Here is an 8,828-nt window from a genome sequence, read left to right on the forward strand (position 1 = left end):
TTTCATCTGATAATGCCCCATAAACGTGATGCCTGGGGAAAACCAACCCAGATCCCCCACCCTCTGTGCGTCCCTGCATTCTAAAACTCACTAATAGTGAGTTTTAGAATGATAGATCAATTACTATTCAGCCTTTACAATAATAATCAATAAAAACAATAAGAATACTAAAGAAAAATATAACTTATTTCAAAAATTAATGGACAACAACAACTCTGTCATGTACGTACACCAGTATTTCTAAGGTAAATTACTTGGTCATTTTCTTTTACTTCTATCACTTTAAAACCATTTCCGTGTTTAAAAAAAGGTTTATAAAAGGAGTTCAGTTTATTGACAGGTTTATATTTACAGACACCTCATCACATGTTTTTTGGAGTAATTTAAATTTGAAAAATTTCATGTTTGAACCGTGATGCTTTTTGCAAAGTGTTTCACCATCATTTATATTCAGCTGATAAAGTCCTTTATTAATAAATATTTTATTAACTTTATATTGACTATCTCAAACAATTTCTTTTTTTTATTACTCATATCTATCATTTTCTACATATTTTATACTTTTGTTGAGGTTGAGATTTAAGATTACTTGTAAGTTAGTAAGTTTTAAAACATAAAAAATTTTCTTAAGAAATTATATAAACTTTATAAACTCATTTTATTTGGTTATTGAAATAAAAACTTTCTTTTTTGTTTAAATCGACAGTTACTTTGTAAATTAAGCTTTGATCATTCTCTGTGCAATGTAAGGGTAAGACTTGCTTCTTAGCATGCACAATTTCAAAGGGAGCAACAAATGTTGACTTGTGCAAGTAGTTCAAAATGCAAGCAAAGTGCCACCTAGTAATCAATCATTTTTATTACTCTCATTTTTCTATGTTTAGAGAGTTGAGAGTAAGAAAAATGGCCTTATTTGATGGGTTTGTTAAACCCTGCATAATTTAATTAGTTCTTTCAACCAGACATTTTGCTTGAAAATGGTAAGCTGAGGTTATAATCAACAACACAAATACTTCCATGACCTTCTGGAATTTTAGGAAGTTTATGGTCGACGCCAACTTGATATCATACTTTTGTTTGAACTGGTATTAAATGCTCTAAACTCTGGAGAAATTTTACCCATTTTTAAAGTCATTTTTGGACAGAATTGAAAGGTGGCAACGTTGTTTTAGACACCTTTATTTATATTAAACCACCAATATTCTGAATAAATTAATTCCTATATTGTATTATTTGCCTCAAAAGTCCTTTTAAGATTTTCAGATGTCTATATAATATAGTAATACTATAAGGTATGTAAATTAAATTTTAAATTGATCCAATTCTAGGTTGTCATATTTCATCGGAAAAAGCTTTAATTTGATATTTTAAAAGTGAAAAAATTATCAAAATCAAGCAGTTTCACAAAAGTTTATGACATTTTAAGTACCAATTTTTTTATATATGGGTTAGTTGAAATTCTTTTCTAAATGCTTTTAATTTGGTATTGAAAGATAGATATAAGAGTTAAGTATATATATATATATATATATATATATATATATAGAACTCTTATATGTTGTCCGAAAGTTTTTTCCATATTTTGTTGACAAAAAGTAAAAATTAAAATACAAGACCGGAATTTTTTTTTTTTTATTAATTAATAGACTGCCTGCCCCAACCAAACCCTCAGTCGATGTAGCAACACTCCCTTGCGGGTCAAGCTAAAAGATAGTAGATGTAGCAGCCCTCCATTGCGAGTCAGGCTATTTGTCAGTCGATATAGCAGCACTCCCTTGCGAATCAGGCTACTTGTCAGTCGATGTAGCACCACTCCCTTGCGAGTCAGGCTATAAGATAGTAGATGTAGCAACACTCCGCGCATGATTTACAGTAAAAAAAATAAAAACATTTTATTAAAAAAATTAAAAATAAAAACATTTTATTAAAAAAAATAAAAATAAAAACATTGTTTATATTGTTAAAAACATTCAGAATGTTTTTAAAACATTCTGGTCAATTAAATTTGCGTTTTTGTGGTTTTTTTACAAAACGAATAATTTGTAATTAAATTAATGGTTTTGACTTTTGTCCAACACGCAAATGTTGGATGAAAGTCAAAAGTAATTAAAAGTGACGTATGTGTTGGCAAAAGAATCATTTTTTTCCTTCCGTGCTTCCCAAATGCAACAAACTATAGAACTATATATATATATATATATATATATATATATATATATATATATATATATATATATATATATGTATATATATATATTATAGTATTTATTGATAATATATATATAGTCTTTATTGATAAAACACAGTATTAGATAAGAAAAAAAAAATTTTTAGAGTATGAAGAAGAGTGTTGTCCATCTAGGACAACTTTTATACTACGATTAGAAAGGAAGGATTCGATTATCTTAAAGATGTTACCAGATACACTGTAAGAAGAAAGCTTATGGAAAAGACCAGCATGTTAAACTTTATCAAAAGCTTTAGAAATTTCAAGAGCAATGGCCTTAACCTCTCCACCTTTATCTAATGCACAATAAAACCTATCGGTTATTACTGTTAGCAAATCGGCTGTAGAATGCCAAGATCGAAATCCATATTGATGATCAGAAAATAAGTTATTAGATTCAAGATGAGAGATTAAGTGTTTGTTAATTAATGATTCAAAAACCTTGCTTATGATAGGAAGAAGACTAATGGGACAGTAGTTAGACAAATCAGATCGCTCTCCAGAGTTTTTTAAAATAGGGATAGCAGATGCCGCTTTCCAGCAGGCTAGAAAACCAGACTCTGATAAGCACTTGTTAAATAGTTTTGAAAGTATAGACAACAGCTCCAGAAAACACTTCTGTAAGACTATAACAGGTATGTTGTTGGAACCACAAACTGTAGAAGAGTCTAAACAGGAAATTACTTTAGATACAGAAGCTGGAGTGATATGAATGTCAAGCAATCGATCTACCTGTTTGGCAACAAAATCAGTTAGAATGCTACTAGTAGAATCAAGTGATAATATTGATAAAAAGTTCTTAGCAAACAATTCAGCTTTGTCTTTAGGTGAGGTGACAAAGTCTGAACCATACAAGAGAGGTGGAATAACAGATCTGCCCTTATTATTGATACTAATAAGGTTTGCCCTTATTATTGAGTATCTATAATATTGAGTATCAGATTCTCCAGAAGTTACGAGAGCCTAATTTTTGTGATGAAATACGAGATTTCATGACCTAAGAATAGCGGGCTTTGGGATTAGTCAAAACCTTTTTACAATGGTTTTTAGCAGTAATAAACAGGCATCTATTTTTTGGAAGTAGCGGTTTCGATTGGAAATTGCAGTAGCACAATGTGAGGAAAACCATGGAGAAGAGTGAGGCTTAAGCTGGAATTGTCGATTGGGAATAAAAGATTCCATGCCGGCCTGAATCCATGAAGTTATGTAAGAAGCACATTTGTCATATATATATATATATATATATATATATATATATATATATATATATATATATATATATATATATATATATAAATTAGTAGAAAATCACTTAACAAAATTTTTTCATTCGACACTGTGTTTCATCAATAAAGACTCATCGGAAATGCGTTATTGATGAAACACAGTGTTCAATGAAAAAATTTTTGTTAAGCGATTTTCTACTAATTTATAATTGCTCTGTTCTTTTATAAACATTGAGCTCTCTATTTTGTAGAATACATTTTAAAATTGTTTAAATATATATACATTTTTGTATATTTGTCATATATATATATATATATATATATATATATATATATATATATATATATATATATATATATATATATATATATATATATATATATTTGGACACCTTTAACCCCCTTCAGTTGTAAAATCAAAATGCTTATGTGTGCATGTGCTGTGGTTAACCTGTGAATAATTTAAGCCGAATTTTAGTTCTAAAGTCCAATGTTTAGTACTGCCTCAAGTCCGTTTTCTATTTAAGTTTGGAGAAGAGTTAAGGTTATGTGATTTTGCGTTTTAATATCTAATAAAAAGCATTTATTATCGTTTCAAGAAAGATTGAGGAACAATTTACATCTAAAATAGCAATATATTTTGCAAAACAGTGCCAGGGCAGTATCCAGAGGGGTGCTGGGGGACTTTTGACCGCCCCACTCCAAGTCCGCGAGGGGATGTTGCATTGCAGATGTTGCATTCTTGAAAGATCAAAAGGAAGAGCGCAAAACTGTAATGGGTGCAAAAGTCAGGATACAAAAAGTCTACCGCTCTATCAAACTACGTCTAGGATTTAAAAAACAATTTTAATTGAACCCCTATACTAACATGGTCTATTCTCAAGTCTGCACCCCCCTACTCAAATATTTCCAAAAGATGCCCACTATGTCTGTATGAGAAATTTGCTATTATATCGTATCCAAAACCTGAGGAACTGCTAAATAAAAGAACTGAAATTATATCAAACTGCCGCCACAAAAATAAATTCTTATTAAAAAATTACAAAGCTCTCTACAAACCTGACTAACAACTAAAAATAACTACATTAACCTACTCCATATATCTCTAGGCTAACTAATAAATTACTCACATACACAGCTATTGTAATATATTTCATAATATTATATATATTTTTATATCAATTTTAATTTTTTTAATATATAAATAATGCACATTATCACATAAATAAATATTTTAAACAACATTAAACATATAACTATTTCACAACTATTAGCTAACTAAAAACAAATTAATAATATTATTAATCTAACTACTAATCAATTTCCGTCCCGTAATGATCCAAAATACAAATATAAACCATAACATCCACTAAACAAATTGTAGCAATTGTTGGGTCCGTCAAAAAAACGAAAGTCATAATTGAACATACCATGGTTTCTTTTATTGTGAATTTAGGTGTTAGTAAAACCCCTGGAAAGTTTCAGACTCAAAGATACACTGCTAAGCCTTGCACTTTAGGATTGAAAGTCGCTTTTTTTATAAAATAAGGCGCCGGGGTGATCCGGGGCCTGAAATAAAGGTTCGAAAACTTTTGCAAAATACCATGGTATTTTAAATCATGTATTTAGGTGTTAGTAAGACCCATGCAAAATTTCAGACTCTACACTGCTAAGCCTTGCACTTTAGGATTGAAAGTCGCTTTTTTTATAAAATAAGACGCCGGGGTGATCCGGGGCCTGAAAGAAAGGTTCGAAAATTTTTGCAAAAATAACACCTGATGACTATAAAATGAGACAACTTTAAAATTTTTATTATAGCCATAGTTACATAGCTATCAAATTTAATTTAAAATAAATTTATAAACAATTATATGATATTTAAAAATATATATTTATTGGTTTTCAATAACATCACTAAAAGCAGTTCAACCTAGACGAGTAGAAGTCATTGAGGCATAAAGTTTTGCCACTTCCGGATCCATTTTGCTAAAACAAATCACGATACGCCGTTTGAGTTAAGGAATGCTTGTTGCTTGCCAATAATCCTCGTAGACTAAGCGTTTCAACTGATCCCAAAAGTCCTCAATTGGTCGAGCTTCTGGTACATTGGGTGGATTTTTTACCTTTGGCAGGTATTTGATGTTATTGGCATCAAGAAAAGAAACCACTTCATTTGCATAGTGCGAGCTAGGTAAATCTGGCCAGAACAAGTACTCTTCATTTTTATAATGTTCATCAATGAAGGGTATTAACCGCTTGCGGAGACATCCGATGTATGCTTGTTTGTTGATTGCCTGGCCACTTTTAAAAAACATTGGTTTTGAAGTCTTTTTGGGCAATATAATCAAAGAGACAAGCACCTTTTCCTCGTACTTCTTCTTAGAAGCCATCGTTGCCAGCCAGTGTTGTATTCGCATATGTGAAATATGATTCGTCATCCAAGACAAAATCGAAATTCCTAAAATTGCAATATATATGCAGACACAAAGGATTGATTTGAGCTAGTTGGCTTTCGCTTCGATGTGGAATCTTTTTCTTCTTGTAATATCTAATATTCGTCTTGTTTTTAAGAATTTTAGATATATACAATTGGTCACAATCAAATCTTCGAGCTACTTGATGTTGTGAAACACCGTGATGATGATCAAATGCCCTTTTCAATTGGTCTATGTGCTTTTTGTCCATTTTTTTCGCTTTTGGACCGCTTCCTTTTTATTCGTTGATAGCCTAAATTATTGTCTACACCTTCTAGAGCAGGAAATATGTTCGCTTTCAATGCTCCTTCATCTAGAAGTGTTTTACTGTGAAGATTTTTGGCTTTTCCAGATGCAAATTTCTAAATTGCCAAATGTGTTTTCTTAGGTCTTCTTGTAAACTTGTTTTATACGGAGCCATTTTAATTAATATTTTAAAACTATAATATAATTTTAATAGAGTATTAAATTCCCTATAAATATACTAATTTTTTTCAATTGCATGATTATGAATAGCATACATAAATTGATTTAAATTTTGTCTCATTTTTTAGTCATCAGATGTTACCTTGGTATTTTAAATCACGTATTTAGGTGTTAGTAAGACCCATAAAAAATTTCAGACTTATAGGACACTGCTATACCCTCCACTTTGGACTTATAGAAAACCCACATACCAAAAACTAATTTTCCTCAAAACGGTTTTTTAATTATGACATACAAATTACTCAGCGTTAGTTAGCAGGCATTTCTTATATCTTACAGCAAACTAAGTTGTGTAAAATTAAAACATAAGCAATCTTATTATTATTTCTTTATTTTGGTAATTCAATAAAACAAGTATTTTATTAGGTTCAAAGTATCGCATTTCTTCCAAATATATCTTCGGTAGTGAAAAGATTAAACCATTATGCTACTATTTAATATCTTTAAAACAAGATTTAATCTTTGTTATTTTGAATTATTGTCTATGGCTTGCAACAGCTGAAAGATTTGCCTGCTTGTCACTTTCATCCCTAAAAGACCCTGAAAAATCCTGGGCAAGTTTAATTCCTCTTTCTTCACAATCATTAACCACATAGAGAGATAGTACATATTCTTTGTATTTCAGCAATCCAGGAAAGAGTTCCCAATTTGAAGGATTTATTTTAATCCATTCCATTTCAAGCATGATGTGTTTCAATTTATCAAATAAAAACCAACTCTCTGTTCCGACAAGTTCAGAAAGAAGTTTAGTATGACTATTTACAACAATCTGTGGCATTACTTTACCTAGTTTGTATGAATATGCTATCTCTGGCCTGGGAGTTTTGTAAAGCTGAAGAGCAACAGCTTGTTGAACATCTTCTGGTAAGTCCTCTGCATTGAGTTGAAACATGCCTTAGCAGAATTAGGGTTTCTATCTATGTACTGAATCATATAATCAATGGCTTGTAGGTCTTGAGATGGTGCAGTTCTGGCCAAGAGGGCTTTAACAAACCAGCTTGTATAGAATACTAGAATGAACTCACCCATTAGTTTAATAACAACTGCTTCCGTAGCAGTTACCAAATTAGGTGCAAGGGTTGGAATTTGAGGAAGTAGTTGGTCAAGCATTTAAATAATAAATAGCTTTAGCCATAAACTGGACATGATGACAAGCCATTGGAATATGGAACTTGAAGTTGGTTACTGATCTCCCAAGCCTAACAATGCTGAGTTAAACAAGGTATTTATAATCTCCTCGAAGAAAGATATGATCAAGGCTAGTTTGTAGAAATGACAGAGCTTCAGAAGCCTGGAATATAATTTAAAGATTTAGTTTTATACTAATATCTTAAATATCTAACAAAAAAATCATGGTACCAATTACCTTGGTTGACGAAAAAGGCTCTTTAAATCTCTTAAGATCTGTGTAACATCCCCTTCTTCAATATTTCATTCCAACTCTGTTTCAATTTCTTAAACAGTGGCTCAATTGGACCTAATGTTCTTGTCCTTTCAGTAATAGAATTGCAAAAATTCTAAAAAGTTTAAAATAAACTTGAAAAGTCTTGATTTTAATATTTTTAAATTTTAATTTGGTTCTTGCATAAGATATCAATAAAAATAAATTATACTTGATACCTTGATGTAAAGCTCATACATATCATGCCTGCAAGCTAACCATCCCATAGCTTTTCCCCTGCACTTCTCTAGTTGTGTACATACACCATTTAACCATCCGGTGTTTGTGATAGTTGTATCAAATGATAGAAATTCAACCATATCAAATAACTCCCATTCTTTAAGGATTTCTTGAATTGCTTTTGCTTGTGTGCTTGCTTTACCATTGTCAACAGGAACAATGCCAATAAGTTGAGCATCAGGAATACTTGGACAGGTAATAATAACAGCTACTCTCTCAATTTTTTTTCTGCCCTGACCTGTACTTTCAGACATTTTTGAATCAAAATGTAAAGTAAGACATTTATTTTTAGCAAGATTTATAAACTCTTTTTTGATTTTTTGAGCATTTTCATTTACTTTTTGCTTTTTCTGCCTCTGCAAACTGCTCTGTGATATTGATAAGTCATCAATACTACCTCCGCTATTATTTATGATAGTAGCCAGTGTTGCTACTGCTGCAGTTGAAGAGATTCCAAACCTTGACAAAGTAATTCGTATGTCCTTCCCAATTCTTTTTGGATTAAGAAGAGGTATAAAATCAGAACCTCTGCTTTTTTTTCCAGGAATAACAAAATCTTCATCTATTTCCTCAATTAGATTAGCATGTTCAAAATTGTTATCAGCATTAATACAGCTTATCTTTTTGAATCTCAAGTAATTGTTTGCACTCTTGATCCTCTTAGATCTTGCAGAAAAACTAGATCTTCTTGTCGTGCTTTTATATCCTTGCTGTTATCTTTCAGAATTTGCTTA

General features: G+C 30.9%; 1 protein-coding gene across 2 annotated transcripts in view; it reads left to right on the plus strand.

Annotated features, from left to right (window-relative positions):
• Window positions 1–8,828, plus strand: part of LOC100197978 (uncharacterized) — a 67,877-nt gene that overhangs the window by 22,112 nt on the left and 36,937 nt on the right. The window lies entirely within an intron of this gene.

This window comes from Hydra vulgaris, chromosome 12, assembly GCF_038396675.1.
Source record: "Hydra vulgaris chromosome 12, alternate assembly HydraT2T_AEP".
NCBI lineage: Eukaryota > Metazoa > Cnidaria > Hydrozoa > Anthoathecata > Hydridae > Hydra > Hydra vulgaris.